This window comes from Cupressus sempervirens, chromosome 5 (genome assembly GCF_028749045.1).
Source record: "Cupressus sempervirens isolate cs-2001-9-10 chromosome 5, ASM2874904v1, whole genome shotgun sequence".
Classification (NCBI taxonomy): Eukaryota; Viridiplantae; Streptophyta; class Pinopsida; order Cupressales; family Cupressaceae; genus Cupressus; species Cupressus sempervirens.
Window position 1 is genome coordinate 425,861,988 of NC_143122.1, and position 20,900 is coordinate 425,882,887.

The following is a 20,900-nucleotide window of genomic DNA, read 5'->3' on the forward strand; positions in this document are numbered from 1 at the left end:
GAATGAAGATGTGGGTACTAGCAGGAACCAGAGGAACGGGGGTTTCAACCACTCCTGAGATCAAGACTTTGGAAATCAGAGAGGAAGAGGTAGAGGACATGGACAAGGAAGAGGAGGCTTCTGTGGTACCTGTTTCCATTGCAATGCAAAAGGTCATCGTGCCTTTGAATGCCCTCCATGACAAGGAAGGATAGATAGGAGAGCTGAGGGTCAAGCTAGGGTTGCTCATGTGGATGAGGATGCACAGTCATCACATTCAGAGGATGCAGAAAGAGGAGAGACTTTAGTAAATGAAAGGGTCCTACTAAGTGGTGAAATTGAACTAGGACAAAGAAGGAGTCTATTTTGTACCAAGTGCAAGTGTGAGGATAAACGTTGTGATGTGATCATTAATGGTGGTATCACTAATAACTTGGTATCAGAGCAGATGGTCTCTAAGCTAAAGCTCAAGAGGGAGAAACACCCCCAACCCTATCAGATTGCTTGGGTGAAGGATGATCATAAGGTCCTGGTAAGTGAACAATGTTTAGTGAAATTCAAAATTGGGAGTTACCATGATGAAGTTCTCTGTGATGTTATTCTAATGGATGTTTTCCATCTATTGTTGGGTAGAACATGGCAGTTTGATAGGCATGCAGTACATGATGGTCATGCAAACACATACTATTTAACAAAGGACGGAGTTCACCTCAAACTGAAGCCCATGAAAAAGGAAGGTGAAAAGGTATGTAGTATTGCTAGGATTTGTCTTGTTGATGGAAGGAAGTTTTTAGATGGCATGAAACATCAGCGTATGTGCTATGCTTTGATTCCTAGGAAAGATAAAGAAGGTAGTAGTGAAATACCACTTGAAGTTTTAGATTTACTAGGTGAGTTTTGAGATATCATCTCTGATAATGTTCCAGAAGGATTGCCATCGGTAAGGCAAATCAGTCATCAGATAGATTTAATTCTAGGAGCTAGTTTTCCTAACAAGGCTGCTCATAGGATGACTCCTACTGAAACTGAGGAGCTAAATAGATAGGTTCAGGAGCTATTGAGGAAGGGCTTGATTCGGGAGAGCCTAAGTCCATGTAAAGTTCCTGTAGTACTGGCACCAAAGAAGGATGGAGAGTGGAGGATGTGTACAGACTCTCGAGCTATAAATAGGATAACCATCAAGTATCATTTTTCTTTGCCAAGAATGGATGATCTTATAGACTACTTGAGTGGAGCTCAGTACTTCACAAAGATAGATCTTAAGAGTGGCTATCATCAGATATGGATTCAAGAAGGAGATGAGTGGAAAACAACCTTCAAGACCAAGGAGGGTCTTTATGAATGGTTAGTCATGCCCTTTGGATTGACGAAGACCCCAAGCACCTTCATGTGGCTTATGAATGAGCTACTTAAGAAGTTCTTGGGAAAATTTGTTATTGTCTATTTGGATAATATTTTAATTTTCAGCAAGACTTTGGAAGAACATTTATTGCATATTCATAGTGTCCTTGAAAGTTTAAGGGAAGAGAAACTATTAATTAATCTGAAGAAGTGTATCTTTGCAAAAAGGGAGTTAGTCTACTTGGGATTTGTTATATCACCTGGAGGTCTCAAAATGGATCCAGAGAACGTAAAAGCCATCTTTGAAGGGCCTACTCCAAGGTCTACTACTGAGGTAAGATCATTCCATGGTCTGGTTAGTTTTTATAGAAATTTTATTAATAATTTCAGTGGCATATGTGCACCCCTGATTGACATAATAAGAGGGGATAGAAAAAAGCTCAAATGGACTGCGACAGTTGTGAGAAGTTTTGAATTGTTGAAGAAGAAGGTGACAGAACAGCTTGTGTTGGCACTCCAAATTTTAGAAAGGTGTTCCACGTGGATTGTGATGCTAGTGGCAAGGCTATTGGAGCTGTATTGAGCCAAGAAGGTAAGCCTATTGCATATTTTAGTGAAAAATTGAATGATGTGAAAAGGAAGTATTATGTTTATGATCAAGAGTTCTATGCAATAGTTCAGGCCTTAAAGAAATGGAGGCATTATTTATTGCCAAAGGAATTTTTTTTGTATACTGATCATCAGGCATTACAGTACCTAAATAGCCAAAGTAAATTGAATCAGAGGCATACGAAGTGCATGGAGTTCTTACAGAGCTATACATTTGTGTTGAAGTATAGAAGTAAAAAATCTAATAGGGTTGTAGATGTATTAAGTAGGAGATAATTGTTGCTTACAGTAATGCAAGTTGAAGTAATTGGGTTTGATGAACTCAAGAATCTATACCCTAACGATCCTAATTTTGCTAAAGCGTGGAAAGCTTATAAAGAGCCTGTTGTTGTAGACAGAACTAAGTGGTTAGACTATCTGATTCAGGATGGTATGTTATTCAAGGGCAGTCAATTATGCATTCCAAGGAGTTCCATGAGGAAAAATTTGATTAAGGAGAAACACAATGGATGGATGGTAGGAAATTTTGGTCAAGATAAGACCATTGCCATTCTTAGACAACATTATTTTTGGCTTCATATTTCACAAGATGTGAAGAAGTTTGTACAGAGTTGTCAGATTTGTCAAGTTGCCAAGGGATTTAGTTACAATACTAGACTATATCAGCCATTGCCTATTCCATCAAAGCCATGGGAGGACATAAGTATGGATTTTGTTCTTGGATTGCTGAGGACACAAAGGGATAATGACTCAGTATTTGTGGTGGTTGATAGGTTCTCCAAAATGGCACATTTCATTCCATGCCACAAAACTCATGATGTTATCCATATTGCAGACTTGTTTTTCAGAGAGGTGGTAAGACTACATGGTCTTCCAAGGAGTATAGTTTCTGACAGAGATACTAAATTTGTGGGGTATTTTTGGAGAACATTGTGGAAAAAGTTGAGAAAAAACTTGAAATTCAGTTCCACACATCACCCGCAGACTAACTACCAAACAGAAGTGGTAAACATAAGTCTCGGCAATTTGTTGAGATGTTTAGTTGGGGATAAGCCCAAGGGATGGGATTTGATTCTACCACAAGCAGAGTTTTCTTACAATAACTCTATAAATAGGAGTACTAGAAAATCACCATTCCAAATTATATATGGAAGTAGCCCAAGGACTGCACCAAAATTGAGGAAGATAGAGCAAGGGGAGAGGACAAGTACTGAAGCAAAATAATTTGCTGAACATATCAAGCGTCTACATGGGGAGGTTTAGGCACACATTACCAAGATGAATCAAGAGTATAAAGCTAAGGCTGATCAAAGGAGAAGACATAAGGAATTCCAAATAGGGGATCTAGTCATGGTACACTTACAAAAAGAAAGATTTCTAGCTGGTACTTACAATAAGCTGAAAATGAAAAAATTTGGCCCCTACAAAATTCTGAAGAAACATGACTCAAGAAATGCATATGAGGTGGATTTTCCAGATGGAATTCACATTTCTCCTATTTTCAACATTGCAAACTTAATAGAGTATCATGATGATGGTGCAGATGAGGAGCCGATGTTAGAGCCATGTCCAATTCTTGCTTCTAAGAAGGAGGAGATAGAAGACATTCTAGATCATTGTGTGGGTAGGAGTACCAAAAATAGGCAGTATGAAGAGTATTTAGTCAAGTGGAAAGGATGGCCGATAGAGGACTCAACTTGGATTTTGGTAGCTGAGGTTTCCCATTTGGGATTTCCTCTACCATTCATAAAGTGATAGGGTCACTTTTCAATCTACCCTAGGTGTCTAATGCAAGAGCATCTAGAGGTATAAGGACAATCTTGTGTCAACCAAAAAAAATTTACTTAGACTTAGTTTTTGTTTCAGGTGTTTTCATTTTTGGATACCCATTTGGGTCAAATAAAGGTTCCAACTCTCACAGTTCCACTATCAGTGTTCTAGGATAGAGTATTTGAACACTTTGGGATACATGTAAATGATAAAAAAAGGAGTATGTAATTGAGCCATAATTTTGTTGAATTAGAAGGTTTCAATTGGCCAGATGAATGTAATTGTAATTTAGAGCATTCTAGAAAAAGAATCAGGTCAAAAGGCCCCATGGTTTGAAAGTTATCATAGTTTTTCAGTTTTTGGAGATGCTTCAAAGTTAGGTTAGGGGCATTAAATGACTTCAAAAAGGGCCAAAAAAAGGGGGATAAGTGAAGCTTTTCCATAAGGCTATAGAGTGCTTTGAGAGCTTTTTGAAAATATAAACAGTTTGTCAATCAGAGCTACGGTTCAAAAGTTATGCCTCCCAAAAGTTCGGTTACCGTTTCTGAATTCTTCTAATTTTTGTGCCGACTTCTAATATGAATTCTAGAGCCTTCTATTGGGTTGATCGATGCCAACTAGCACTTTCTATAATGTATTCCTAATCCTTAACCCTCCGAGGTCTATTTAAGAACATTTCTGGCATTGTAAAAGGCAGTTTAGAGTGGAGTTTGAGAGGAGGTACTAAAAGAAGAAATTATCTCCAGATTTATACTATTGTAAGCCCTTAGGGCATGTTTTGAAGTCTATTTTCTCTGTACTGAATGTATTAACATTTTTTCACAATTAATAAAATTTTCCCTTTCCTGTTGTGTCCATTCTATGCTTGGGTTGTGTCCCCATCACAAAAGCTAATGTTCTAGCCATTCCTCATGATGTGCAACAGCAAATACCACAGACACCAGTGAATGTTAGATGGTCAACAAGGCAAATTAAACCTCTAGAAATATTCTCTCCCTCTTTGTATTCAATTTTACTTATTGATGTTGGTGAGCCTAAATGTTATAATGAAGCTATGTAGGTGGATAATAAGATTTTCAGTGGGAGTTTTCAATGAAAGACAAAATGGACTCTTTGCTTAAGAATAAGACATGGGATTTATGCAAGTTGCTTGCAGGTAAAAATGCTTTACAAAATAAGTGGGTTTATAGGTTGAAAGAAGAGGAAGGAGGTAAGAAAATATTTAAAGCTAGGTTACTTGTGAAAGGATTTCCATAAAAAAAAGGGCATTAATTTTTATGAGATATTTTCTCCTATTGTTAAGATGACTTCTATCTATACTCTTTTAAGTCTTATGGCTACTGAAGATTTGTATTTAGAGCATCTTGATGTTAAAACAACCTTCCTTCCTAGTTATTTGGATGAAGAGATATATATGACTCAGCCACAGGTATTTGTAGTCAAAGGTAAGGAGAACTTAGTGTGCAAATTGAAGAAAAGTTTATATGGCTTGAAACAAGCACCTTGGAAATGGTATCTAAAATTTGACAATTTTATGCATGAGCATGGATACAATAGGTGTCATTCCGATCATTGTGTTTATTTTAAGAGGTTGGATGATGACAACAACATTATTTTATGTTTATATGTTGATGATATGCTTGTAGCTAGGTCTAACATGGATCACATTAAGGGGCTGAAATTCTAATTAGCACATGCATTTTCTATGAAGGATTTGGGGGCATCAAAACAAATCCTTGGTATGAAGATTTGTAGAGATAGGAAAAATAGAAAATTGACACTATCTCAGGCTAATTATGTTGAGAAGGTGTTGCAATGTTTCTCTATAGAGAATGCTAAAGTTGTTAGCACACCTTTACCTCTTCATTTGAAGTTGACTAAGGAGATGTGTCCTAAGACACAAGACAAGGAGGACAAGATGTCCAAGGTACCTTATGCTTCAGCTATAGGAAGCTTGATGTATGCTATGGTATCTACTAGGACAAATATTGCACATGCAGTGGGAGTTGTTAGCAGGTATATGAGTCATCCAGGAATTGAACATTAGAATGTCATCAAATGGACTCTTAGATATTTGAGAGGAACATCTAATAAGTGTTTACATTTTGGGGGCTCTACTACTAATTTACAAGGCTATGTTGACTCGGATTTGGTAGGAGATATTGATACTAGGTAGAGTATTACAAGTTATGTCTTTACTATTGGCGGGGCAATCGTGAGCTAGGTTACTAGGTTACAAAAGGTTAATGCTTTATCCACTACAGAGGTAAAGTATGCAGCTACTACAGAGGTAGCCAAGGAGATGATATGGCTTTAGTTCTTCTTGGAAGAATTGGGATACCCTTAGAAGAATAATTATTTGTTTATAGATAGTCAAAGTGCAATTCATCTTGCAAATAATTTAGCTCTGCATTCAAAGACCAAACACATACAGTTGTGGTACCATTTCATTTGATTATTTTTAGTGGATGGCCAGTTAAAGCTAGACAAGATACATACAAATGACAATCCAACAGATATTTTGACAAGGGTAGTAACAAGGGAGAAGCTGAATTCCTTTTTAGCTTCGAATGGTCTTCTAGACTGAACATAAATAAAAGAATAGCAGAGTCCAAGGTAGTTTGATCTAGTGGGAGCCTCATGGAGTAGCCACATAGCTACAAGATTAGTCTCCAAGTGGGAGATTTTTGTTTATTGTGGAGCCTAATCAATCCCCAAGTGGGAGTTGTTAGATTGTGGTGGTTGATCAGGAAAGTACAATACATACTTCATAAATTCTTTGGGGCTCAGGGCATCACCTTGAAAAACAATTTGGGCCCTATCTTATTAGGATTTTGGGTTGACATGTAATTATTAATTATAAACCTAAAGTGGTAAAAATACTTGTATAAAAGAGCTTAGTGTTAGGGATTGTTTTATAGTTGTGATGCAAAATTGGTTCTTGCAGTGGTATTGAGTTGTAAGGGGTCATAAATTCTAATCAAGTTATAATTATTAGATCATAATAATATCAAACTTGCTATTTTGTGGACATAGCCAAAGATTGGGTGAACCACATTAAATCTTGGTGTCTTGTGTTCTTTTTTGTGTGATATATTATTTTCTATTATTGGTTATATTTACATGTAATTGTTATTTTTATCCATGGTTTAGTCCTAACAAAAAGGGGTTAGAGGGTAACCTATGCTCCCTTTCAACACATTTCATAACAACATATGTCCCTAGGGGTTCTAGGATCTCTAGGGACATATTGTAATTGAAAATATGGGTTGAAAGGGGCTATTGGATCCCTTTCAATGATTTTCAAAAAAATATATACCTATTTCATTTATTCATATGGGTCGTGAGGGGTTATATGATAACCTATAAATCTTTTCGACATATTTCATGACAACATATGTCTATAGGCATCTTAGAACCTCTAAGGACATATTATAATTGATTATATAGGTCAAAAGGGGTCATAGGATGACCTATGATCCTTTTTGACATATTTTATGAAAACATTTTTTCCTAGGGGACTTAAGACCCCTAGGGACATATTATTTCATCATATGGGTTGAAAGGGGTGACAAGATAACCTATTACCCCTTTTGACATATTTCAAGACAACATATGACCCCTAGAAATCTATTTGATTTGTTTATATCGATCATAAGGGGTCGTTGGATAACCTATGACCCCTTTTGACATATTTCATGGAAACATGTGTCCCTACAGATCATAGGACCCATAGGGATATATTATAATGAATCATATGGGTTGAAAGGGGACATAGGATAACCTATGACTATTTGGACACATTTAATGACAACATATGTCCCTAGGGATCCTAAGATTCATAGGGACATATTATAATTGATCATATGGATTAAAAAGGGTCATGGGTTAACCTTTGACCTCTTTTTACACATTTTATGACAACATATGTCCTTAAGGGTCCTAGGAACCCTAAGGACATATTATAATTAATCATATGGGTTAAAAGGGGGAATACGATAATCTATGACCCTTTCAATATTTTTTATGACAAAATATGTCCCTAGGGGTCCTATAATCTATAGGGACTTATCTCATTTGATAAGTAGGAGGTAATTTCCACAACAAGTCAAATTGTGATATTGCTATTAGGATTTAACTGTGTAATTTTGAGTCAAAATCAATGACCCATGTTTCATGAAAAGTGATTCAACATGAATCCATCTCTCATAAGAATAAATGGAACACTTAGCACTCATTGGATCTAGGTGATGCTCATAGGGTTGAAGCACCAGGACTTCAGGGGAGGTCACCCATCCCATTAGTACTCCAGCCTAAGCATGCTTAACTATGGAGTTTCCTCCATGGTTAAACCCAAAACTTGCAACCCAATTTTCAAAACCTTCACCAATTGTTGTGCCTTATGAACTATTCATTGGAAAGCCCCTTAAGCTCATCAATTGATAAATAGGAGGTAATTTCTATAGCAAGTCAAATTGTGATATTGCTATTAGGATTTAACTATGTGATCTTGAGTCAAACTCAATGACTCATGTTTCATGAGTAGTTATTCAACATGAATCTATCTCTCATGAGAATAAATGAAAAAATTACCACTCATTGGATCTAGGTGATGCTCATAGTAGTGAAGCACTGGGACTTCCTAGGAGGTCAACCATCCCAGTACTACTCTACCTTGAGCGTGCTTAGCTACAGAGTTCCCACCATGGTTAAACTCAAAGCTTGCAACCCCATTTGCAAAACCTTCACCAAGTGTTGTGCCTCATGAACCATTCATTGGAAAGCCCCTTAAGCTCATTAATTGATAAGTAGGAGGTAATTTTCATAGCAAGTCAAACTGTGATATTGCTATTAGGATTTAATTGTGTGATTTTGAGTCAAACTCAATGACCCATGTTTCATGAGTAGTGATTAAACATGAATCAATCTCTCATGAGAATAAATGGAATAGTTAGCACTCATTGGATTTGGGTGATGCTCACAAGGGTGAAGCACTGCGAGATCCTAGGAGGTCACCCATCCCAGTACTACTCTAACCTAAGTGTGCTTAAGTATGAAGTTTCCTCCATGGTTAAACCCAAAGCTTGCAACCTCATTTTCAAAACCTTCACCAATTTTTGTGACTTATGAACCATTCATTGCAAAGCCCCTTAATCTCATCAATTGATAAGTAGGATTTAATTTCCATAGTAAGTCAAATTGTGATATTGCTATTAGGATTTAACTATGTGATTTTGAGTCAAACTCAATGACCCATGTTTTATGAGTAGTGATTCAACATGATGCCATCTATAATGAGAATAAATGGAATGCTTAACACTCATTGGATCTAGGTGATGGTCATAGAGGTGAAGCACTGAGACTTCCTTGGAGGTCACCCATCCTAGTACTACTCCAGCCTGAGTGTGCTTAAGTATGAAGTTTCCTCCATGGTTAAACCCAAAGCTTGCAACCCCATTTGAAAAACCTTCACCAAGTGTTGTACCTTATGAACCATTATTTGGAAATCCCCTTAAGCTCATAAATGGATAAGTAGTAGGTAATTTCCACAGCAAGTCAAATTATGATATTGCTATCAAGATTTAACTGTGTGATTTTGAGTCAAACTCAATGACCCATGTTTCATGAATATTAATTCAACATGAATCTATCTCTCATGAGAATAAATGGAACACTTAGCACTCATTAGATATAGGTTATGCTCACATGGGTGAAGCATTGGGACTTCTTAGGAGGTCACCCATCCTAGTACTACTCCAGCCTAAGCATGTAACTTCAGATTTTCCTCCATGGTTAAACCCAAAGCTTGCAACCCCATATGAAAAACCTTCACCAAGGGTCTTTCTAATGAATGGTTCATAAGGCACAACACTTGGTGAAGGTTTTTCAAATGGGGTTGCAAGCTTTGGGTTTAACCATGGAGGAAACTCCATAGTTAAGCACATTCAAGATGGAGTAGTACTAGGATGGGTGACCTCCTCAGAAGTTCCAGTGCTTCATCCAAATGAGCATTACCTAGATCCAATTAGTGCTAAGTGTTCCATTTATTCTCATGAGATATGGATTCATGTTTAATCACCACTCATGAAACATGGGCCATTGAGTTTGACTGAAAATCACACAGTTAAATCCTAATAGCAATATCATAATTTGACTTGCTATATAAATTACCTCGTACATATCAACTGATGAGCTTAAGGGGCTTTCCAATGAATGGTTCATAAGGCACAAAAATTGGTGAAGGTTTTGGAAATTGGGTTGCAAGATTTGGGTTTAGCCATGGAGGAAACTCTATAGTTAAGTACACTTAGGTTAGAGTAGTACTAGGATGGGTGACCTCCCAGGAAGTGCTAGTGCTTCACCCCTGTGAGCATCACCTAGATCTAATGAGTGCTAAGTGTTCCAATTATTCTCATGAGAGATGGATTCATTTTTAACCACTACTCATGAAACATGGGTCATTGAGTTTGACTCAAAATCACACAAATAAATCCTAACAGAAATATCACAACCTATTTCATTTGTTCATATGGGTCATAAGCTATCATAGGATAACCTATGACCCATTTCTCAACATTTTATGACAAAATGTGTCCCTAATGATCCTAGGACCCCTAGGGACATATTATAATTGATCATATGGGTTGAAAAGTGTCATAAGATAACCTATGACACTTTTTGACACTTTTCATGACAACATATGTCCCTAGAGATTTCATTTGTTCAGATGGTTCATAATGGGTCATAAGATATCATATGACCCCTTTAAATACATTTCATAATATCATATTTCCATAGAGGTCCTAAGATTTATAGTGATATTTTATAATTGCTCATATGGGGATCAAAAGAGGTAATAGGATAATGTATGACCCATTTCAACATATTTCATTACAAGAGATGTCCCTAGGGGTCCTGTGACCCCTAGGGACATATTATAATTGATCATATGGGTTGAAAGGGGTCATAGGTTATTCTATGACCCATTTTGGCATATTTCATGACAACATATGTGTAAAGAGGTTCTAGCACCCTTAGGGACCTATTTCATTTGGTCACATGGGTCATAAGGGATCATAGGATAAATTATTATTACTTTTGACTCATTTCATGAAAACATATATATGTCCCCAAGGATCCTAGGACCCCTAGGGACATATCATAATTGATCATATGGGTTAAAAGATTACATAGGATAACTTGTGACCCCTTTTGACACATTTCATGAGAGAAAATGTCCCCAGGGATAATAGGACCCATAGGGACATATTATAGTTAATTATATGGATTGAAAGGGGTCATAGGATAACCTATGACCCCTTTTGACATATTTGATGGCAATAGATGTCCATAGGGGTCTTAGGACCCCTAGTGACTTATTATAATTGATCATATGGTTTGAAAGGGGTCATAGGATAACCTATTACTTCTTTTGACAATTTCAAGATAATATATGTCCCTAGGGGTCCTACAACCCTTACGGACCTATTTCATTCATTCATATGGGCCTTAAGGGGTCATATGATAATGTATGGCCCCTTTTGATACATTTCTTAACAAAAAATGTCCCTAGGGGCATATTACCCCTAAGGACATATTATAATTGATCCATTTTTTGAAAGGGGACATAGGATAACTCATGACCCATTTTGACACATTTCATAATGACATATGTCCTTGGGCATCCTAAGACCCATAGGGACTTATTATAATTAATCATATGGGTCAAAAGGGCTCATAGGATAACCTATTACCCCTTTTCACACATATTTATGGAAACATATGTTTGTAGGGATCCTAGGACCCCTAGGGACATATTATAAATTATCATATGGGTCAAAAGAGGTCATAGGATAGCCTACGACCCCTTTCAACACTTTGCATGGCAACAGATATATGTCCCTATGGAGCCTAAGACCCCTACCAACCCATTTAATTTTTTCATATAGTTAAAAAGGGGTCATATGATCACCTCATAATTCCTAATACTATGTTAAAACATATATCATAGTAGATATTTTTTTAAATGATATATTTATAATGCTATAGATAATATAGAATACTATATAAGTATAATTAATACTTTAAATAATATTATCATAATAATATTTGTTATATTATATAAAATAATAAAATAAGATATAATATTATATGATAATAATAATATTTTTTATATAATATATAATAATAAAATAAGAAATAATAATATACATATATTATTATATCTTAAATATAAAACATATTTAAATAAATTTTTAAATATTTTGGTTTAGAATGTACAACGTGTCCCCCAATATCTAAAATTTGAAACTTTACATTTTGCCGCCAGTTTTTGTGTACCTAAAACCATATCAAGTACCCAATTAGGCTTGGTATTTACCAAGCCTATTTGGTCATTTCAAAAAATGTGCTTGAGCCATGTTTATCTAAAATCTTGATTTTGATTGATCATTTGATGATTCTTTTTTCATCCAAATTCAATGAAACAAAAAGGGTTTCTTGAGAACACTATCAAGATTCCATTGATATAATTATTGTCAAATTATGAGTTTGATAAGTATTTATTAGTTAATTTTGAATGAAGATGCCTATAAATTGTTGATTAACATATTGATTAAAAAAGATCTAGAAATTTCAAATAGAATAATAGTTTTGAAATCCGAGTTGTGTCGCATTCTATGCTTTGCCTACTATAAGAAAAAAATAAGAAAATTTAAATTTAATAATATTTTCAATTGGTTAAGGTGGTCAAACACGAGAATTTTTATATTCTGAAATTATTATAGTAAAAAATGTATATTAATTATTTATTTAGAAAAAAAATACCCAAAAATATGCATTACATCCAGGCATAAGTCTACATCTTATGTTTAGAATTATATTAAAAATATTGTCATATGATTTTGATTAACTTGGTCAAACATACACCTACTTTTTATTTTTTCCCTAAAATTTTTATACTACTAGATTAAAATCGAAAATTTTGATCAATGAAATGATTTTTTTTAGATAAGGCCTAGTATTTTAAAAACTACATTCAATTTCCTATAGATTCTTTTCTTACAACTTTTTTATGCAAAGTTCATAACTACTTTTAAATAACACATCAAGTTGACATAACCCTAATTTGCTTTTTTTTTTTACTACCACTTAAGGCCATAGTTTGGTGGATGATGATCCTACACATACTCGATACTAAGTCAAATTCATGACAATATGTTTTGTGTTGGAGATATACCTATCATAATAATAAAAAGACCTAATCTACCAAATGATTGTTTTCAGAAATGAGGCAATTATAGCAATAAATGACAAGAATGTGAAGAAATTAGTACAACATAACACTATGTCATATTGGAACAGTGGAGGAATGATTTTAAACATGACCAAACAAACTAATGTAAGGTTAATTAGTAATAATTGGATACAAAATGAATTATACTTCAAGAGACAATGGAATATCAATTGGATTCATTCATATTGTATACAAAATGACTATGGAGAAGGCAAACGTGAACATGTGAGATCCTAAAGAAATAATTGTTGGACAACATGAAAAGGATAAAGAAGGATGAGTGCATAGGTTTTCAATTTGGATCATTGATAAACTATAATTTCTTTCATGTATGAAGAGATTTTCTAATATGCCTAGTTATGAAAGGAATTCGAACAAATGTATAATGAATTCAATTACTTAGTGGTTGAGGAAATATCCTAGAAAGAGGTAACTAAGAACATTACTAAGATAATGAAATCCTTTCAATTTAAAATAATTAAAATAGTAAGAATTCCTAGTTCAATTACTGAGAAGTACAAGTATGAGATATGCTTTATGAAAGATACTTATTTTCATATATAGAGATAGTAAACCCTAGGCAACTTTTTGTTGAACCTATATTTTAGAGTGATACAAAAAATGTTGGATTATTATGCAAAATCTATTCTCAAATCAAAGAAATATGAAGAGTGCCCTAGATGGGGGACTTTCGAAGAAAAACATAGTGAAATAAGAAGCTAGTTATACAACAAAGATGTTAAGAGAAGAGTGGACAAGAAAATTTATTAAATACTTAAAGAATCTGGCATGACTACACAAGAATTTCAAGAAGCTATGAAAATAGCTATGGAAATTAAGGCTAGTGGACAATTAGATATAAATTTGGTTAAACCACTTAAAGTTGATGGTTCACTTAGCACCCATACAACAACTAGCACTTCATAGATTTCACCATCTATAGCTATAGCTACTATTATAGCAGAGCAATCACTAGTAGAAGAAGTTAAAATAGCTCAAATACAATCTACATTTGCAATATTTACAAGGAGGTCTACTAGGACTTCACCATCTATTGTTAAGTCAATAGTGATAGAGACTACCCACCAATTATTTTAAGGACCAATATCAAATAAGAGAAAGAAGAATCAGCTAAAATATTTTCAAAGAGGGTAAAAGAAATGGCAACTATACCAAGCCCTAAGAAGAAGCATAAAATTGAAATTTTTTATAAGAGCAAGAATAGGAACCAATATGAAATCAAGGTTCCACTAACAAAAATACCCATGTATTGGTCCCAAGTAGTACTTGGTGGGGGGGCCGAGGTGTGGGGGGGCTAAATCAATACACTCACTTTACAAAATCTACTAGTTAATGCACCAAGATGTTTCACACAACATTATTACCTATTTAACTATTAAGGAAATGATAAATGTTATGCAATAAAACAACACAATGTCCCCAATAGAAGCATATTGTACATGGTGGAATCCCATATTCACGATACCTTAGAGCAGAGTAAAAATAGGATGACAACAAACTAATCTAGATCAAAGAAATCATTGACAGATAGAGACTCTACGAACATCTCATGTTTCCCTAACTACAACCACTAAGATTGCTCACAAGCCAGCATCTCAGTGATAGTTCTAAAACAAGAGTATGCTATGGATGTAGTGTTGGACTAACTACCGGCCTTTCCCTTTCGAATTCATGGCATAGCTTAACCACCTCCTATATTCTATAAGACTAGTGGTTGTATCGAGCATTAACAGGTCGATCTTTTGGTGCAACGACAACTCTAACTTGTAACAAGTGGTATCAAAGCTTGGTCACATGTTCAAATCCCCTTGAGTAATGTTGAGGGGGGAATTGCTAGACTAATTGCCAGCCTTCCCCTTTGGGATTCATGATATGGCTTAATCGCCTTCTATGTTCTATAAGTCTACTGGTTCTATCAGACATTAATAGGTCAATCTTTTGGTGCAACCACAACTTTGACTTATAACATGCAAATATACAAATGTCTATGCAAGATCTATGTGAGAATGTAGATTATACAAGTATAATAACCCTAGAATGCTATGATATATACATGATATAGACTAAAAAAGTGCTAAATGATATCAAATGAACAACACAACAGTGCTAAAAGGATACTAAAATGACATGAAATTACTATAATAACAATGCTAACATGATAACTCTAAATATGCCTATAGTGTAGATGCATCAATTTGCATCCTTTTTTTGAAAATATAAGAGCAGTAACTGAGAGGGAAGGGGTGAATTAGTTACTAGAAAAATAAATCCTAGATCCCTTAGATGTTAGTACAAAATAAACTTTGAAAACTAAACTTTGTTGAAGCTCAGTAAATACACTAAAAATGTTGTAACTTTGTAAATATTGATATTTCTCAGCACACTTAACATGGAAATATTAAGATGTTATTTGTGATTACTTATTACTTTAACTTAGTTGCAAGCACATAAAATAAATAGCATGAACACATTTGACACCAAGATTTAATGTGGAAACTCAATTTGGGAAAACCACTAGTTGCAACTAGTTACTATTTTTCACTCTTCTGAAGTGAGCCCTGTTAGGAGCCAAGCCTATTAAAGGTTACAAAACATAATGTTAGGTGTGACTCTATTAGATGACTTAATCACCTTGTTAGGAGTGGCCTTGTTAGAGGTCTTTAGACAATTTAATAGAACTATCATCTTGTTAAAGAATTTACAATTAGCTATTAAGCCAACTCTGTTAAGAGATTTAGATAACTACTATAATGGTTAGAGAGTAACAATGACTTGACCTAATTTGAATGTAATTGAATTGCTGATTATAGATCTCAATTCTAGCTTATACTTGATCCTTCCTGGTCAAATATATCTTTTTAGCTTCTTAAGGATATTTTGTTGATCCTTATGATTCACTTCCTCTTAGCATCTTCAAATCTTCAATTATCTTCCTTGCATACATACTTCACACACTTTCTAACCCTCATCTTGACCTTTTATTTATTCCATATTATCAAATAAGCTCAAATACAACTTAGAATAATTAATATTCATCTTTTCAATTGGCTAGAACCAACAAATAAATCAATTGAACTCAATATGTCAAAACAAAAAAATCTTTTGTTAGTTGACCCTGCTTGGTAGATACTAACACATAAACAATTTTCCTGTGTTAACCAAGTAAAATTGGTCAAGAGTGTATATTTTCATAGTTCCTTTGATAACTAAGTGAGCCTAGTTAACACTAGTTCCATCCAACATTCCTTCATTAACTGAGTGAGCTTGGTTAACACTCAATTTCTACAAACATTCCTTTCATGCCCAAGTGAACTTGATAGACACTATCTTTTGAACTAAACAAACTCTAGAATGCTTAGTAGCCACAAAAACTATCTTAATTGTCCAAGTGAGCTTGGTATACACTGATTGATAATGATATGACATTTTTTGTAACATCAAAGATAATACACAATTAATCAATTATTTCAACAATCTCCCTCTTTGGATTGATGAAAACACAACATGTCATAATACAATGAAATTTTTGAGCAATAATAAAATAAGGAACATATCCCTAGTTTCATTTTGACTCTCATCCATGAGAACTCCCTCTATTAGTGTGAACTCTTTCTGTCTTTAGTTTCTCCCTCTGTCTAAAAGCTTCTACCTACTAGAACTTCAGCCAAGTTCATTCTCTCCTTAGTTTCATTTTGACTCTCATCCATGAGAAATCCCTCTATTAGTGTGAACTCTTTCTATCTTTAGTGTCTCCCTCTGTCTGAAAGCTTCAGCCAAGTTCATTCTCCCTTATTGACATCTTTTTACAAGATTTCTATGAGATATGATAGAAAACTTCTCCCTCTTTAACATCTCATGCCAAAGATAATGTTTAGTTAATAGAAATGTAACTCAAGTACTAATTCATTTGCAATATGCCCTTGTCAATATTGCACCAACTAATTGATCTTCAATAATTCTATGGTTGATGCATCAATAAACTTTATTTAGTGAGCTTTAGATAGGGGAATGACCCCTAGCTTACCTGTTAGATATAGAAATGCATCCTTAGGTAATGGCATGGTGAATATGTCTGCAATTTTTTCTTTTGTATTTACATATTCCAATCTAACTTCTTTATCTTGCACAAATTCTCTTAAGAAATAATATTTTATAGCAATGTTCTTTATTTTTGTATGCATCACTAGATTCTTTGATATATTGATTGCACTAGTGTTACCATAGTATATAACTATTGGATCCTTGATCTCTATCTTCATACCTATGATCAATTTTTTGAACCAAACAATGTTAAAAAAATTGACTACTACTACCACATATTCTACCTTTGCTATAGATTGAGAGATAAAATTCTATTTCTTACCTATCAAAGACACTAGTCTTTTACCAAAAAAGAATGCTCCACCACTAGTGCTCTTTCTATCATCAATACCTCCTACCCAATCATCATCTGTAAATACTCTTAAGTTCGAATTGCCTCCTATTTTGTATAATAAACCATATTCTTCAGTATGTTTTAGATATGTCATGATTATTTTAACTACCATCATGTGATTTTTTGAGAATCTTGCCACCATACTGACTGCTAAAGCAATATCAGGCCTTATGTGTACTACATATTGCAATTTTCCAATCATTGATCTATAAGTGGTCTAATCTACCTCTATGGGATCATGATTTTTGGAAAGCTTATGTCCTGTAGATATAGGGGTTCCAACTAGTCTTGAGTCTTCCATTCCAAATTTCTTTAGTATCTCCTTGATATCTTTAAATTGAGTAATGTAAATACCATTTTTCTTCTATTGAATCTATAATCCAACAAAGAATTTAATCTCTCCAAAAATAGACATCTCAAATTTCTTACTTATTTCTTCTAAAAATACCTTGCAAAAGTCATCATTTCCTATGAATAAAGTATCATCAACAAATATTTCTAGCAAAACAATCTCTTTTTTGGTCCTTCTTTGATGTACAGACAACTATTATCATTTGTTCTTTGAAAACCAATCTATATCAAGTAGTTATGAAGTCTTTCATACCAAGCTCTGAGAGTTTTCTTGAGACCATATAATGCCTTGTGTAATTTTTAGACCATATTATTTTTGCTAGGATCTACAAAACCTTTAGGCTATTCAATGTAGACTTCCTCATCTAAAGTTCCATTCAAGAATGTAGATTTTACATCAATTTGATAAAATTTAAATCCTTTGTGAGCTGCATAAGCTAGTAAAGTTCTAATACCTTCTAATCTTGCAATAGGAACAAAAGTTTCACCATAATTAATACCTTCTTCTTGAGAATAGCCTTTACATACCAACCTTGCTTTCTTTCTGCATCTTCATTCAGCTTGTTTCTGAATACCCACTTTTTGCCAATTACATTTTTATCCTTGGGTGTAGGGAGAAGAATCCAAGTTTTATTCTTCTCTATCTATTCTATTTATTCATTCATTACTTCAATCTAACTTTGATTATCCAAATCATCTTTAACATTTCTAGGTTCAAATTCAACAAATAAACATGTACCTTTCAATTTGCTTCTTTTCATTGTTCCATCTGATTTGTCTCTAATGATATGATCAAGTGCATGATGCCTTCTGACATATTTTGCTAACACGGGTTCTTTGGATTTGGATTAAGTTTCACTAATTTCATCATGAACTTTATTATTAAGTGTGGGTTCCATTGTTCATTACTCAAGTCCATTAGGATCTGTTTGCTCTAGCTTGATAACCTCTGACTTGAGTTCTTCAGACTATGACTCGAATTGTACTATCTATAACTTGATAGCTATTGGAGATCTTGGGGACTTGAGAGGTGAAGCCTCCTTTCTCTTAGATAGATTTGGAAGGGTATCAAGTTTATAGTAAATAAATCTTTTGTAATCCTCTAACTCTCTATTTCTTTCTTCTTCACTCTTTCCTACAAACTCATTAATTCTTACATGTGCACTTTCTATGATTTTATGAGTGGAAAAATTCAAACACTTGTATGCTTTACTTCTGCATGAGTATCCTAGGAATATACCTTCATCACCTTTGACATCAAATTTTCCTTTTCTAGATTTTTTCAAATATAAAATTTGTTACCAAATACTTTCAAGTAACTTACATTAGGTTTGTAGCTATACCATAGTTCATAAGGAGTTTGATTTGAGTCTTTCTTTAGCTATACTCTATTCATGGTATGATTTGTAGCACTGATTTCTTCCTTCTATTATTTGATTGCAACATTCTTTTCTATCATCAATTTTCTTACACAATCTATGATGGGTATGTCCCTTCTTTTAGCTATACCATTATGCTAAGGTGTACCTAGAGCTGATACTTATCTTTTACTTCCCTTTTCTATGTACAATTCATTGACTTAATTGGAAATGAATTCACCACCTCTTTCTGATCTCAAACATTTTAACTTCTTTCTAGTTTCTTTTTCTTCTCTTGCCAAATACCACTTGAATTTTTGAAAAGATTCTAATTTTTCTTTTAGATACATTACAGTTATCATTCTAGAATATTTATCAACAAAAAAAATAAAAAACTTTACTCTACTATAACTCTCTATTCCAAAAGGTCCACATAAGTTTGAATGTACAAGCTCTAATATTGCTTCAAAATGATAGTTCTTTCTTTTGAAACTAGTCTTTTCCATATTACCAATTTGACAATTTTTGCATAGACCCATATTAGGTTTCTTCAAGCTAGGAATACCTCTTACTCTTTTATGTTTTCTTATCTTAAATAGATTATCAAAGTTTACATGATATAATATTTTTTTTCATAACCAAATTTCTTCTACTTGAGCAATAAAACATGAACTTTCATTGAGTTCAAGATAAAATAGATTACCTTTTGTTTTCTTGCCAAATCCAACCAAATTTTCTTTTCCATCTAGCAGTTTGACTTTTCCATTCGTGAATTTTACCTTGAATCCAATGTTATTCAACTGTGCCACACTTAGTAGATTATGCTTTACTCCTTCAACCCAATAAACATTATCACATATAAGTTAATTGGTCAAAGAGATACATCCTCTTGATTTTATGCAACAAGGTTCATTGTTTCCAAATCTCACACTAGCACCATCATAATATTCCATGTGCTCAATTTTTTTCATGTCTCTAGTTATATGATGTGAGAAGCCATTGTTAATAATCCAAGTATCATTTTTGCTAACATGAGAGATAAGTTCCATCTTATCTCCTTCATCACCAGATTCATCTTTTAAAACAATATATACCATTCATCTTCACTATTATCAGAATCTTTAGCCATAAAACAAGATTTCTTACCTTTGTCCTTGTAGTTCTTGAATTTATTCTTCCCTTCATATTTGTTACTTTTCTTCTCATCCTTGTTTTCTCTATTTGGACACCTAGAAACAATGTGACCAATTTCTTTACAAGAAAAATAGATTAGAGGAAACTTACCTTTGTACTTTCCTCTACCTTTGGAGTATTTCTTTGCAAGTGGGGATTCAACAACTTCAAGATCACTGTAAGAAATTTCTTCTATTTCTTCTTCACTTCTTGATTGATTGGTCTTTGATTTCTTAATCATTTTCTTGAGTGAGAGTTTGTCTTCAAATGTAGACTCAATACCTTTGGAACTGGGAACATTAGTTATCATAGTTATCCAACTCAAAATTTGTCAATCTTCCAACCAGATCATCTAAAGATATTTTTTTGTTTGGATCACATCTCATTTCTTGAATAGTAGACACTCTAATTGCATAGATAGGAAAAAGAGTTCTGAGTACCTTTCTTATGACTGTTTTGTCATCAATGTCTCCTCCAAATGCTTTGATTGCACTCACACTTGCTTTGATTCTTTCCACATATTTTGTAATTTTTTCATCTTCTCTCATTTTCATTTGATTAAAATGGC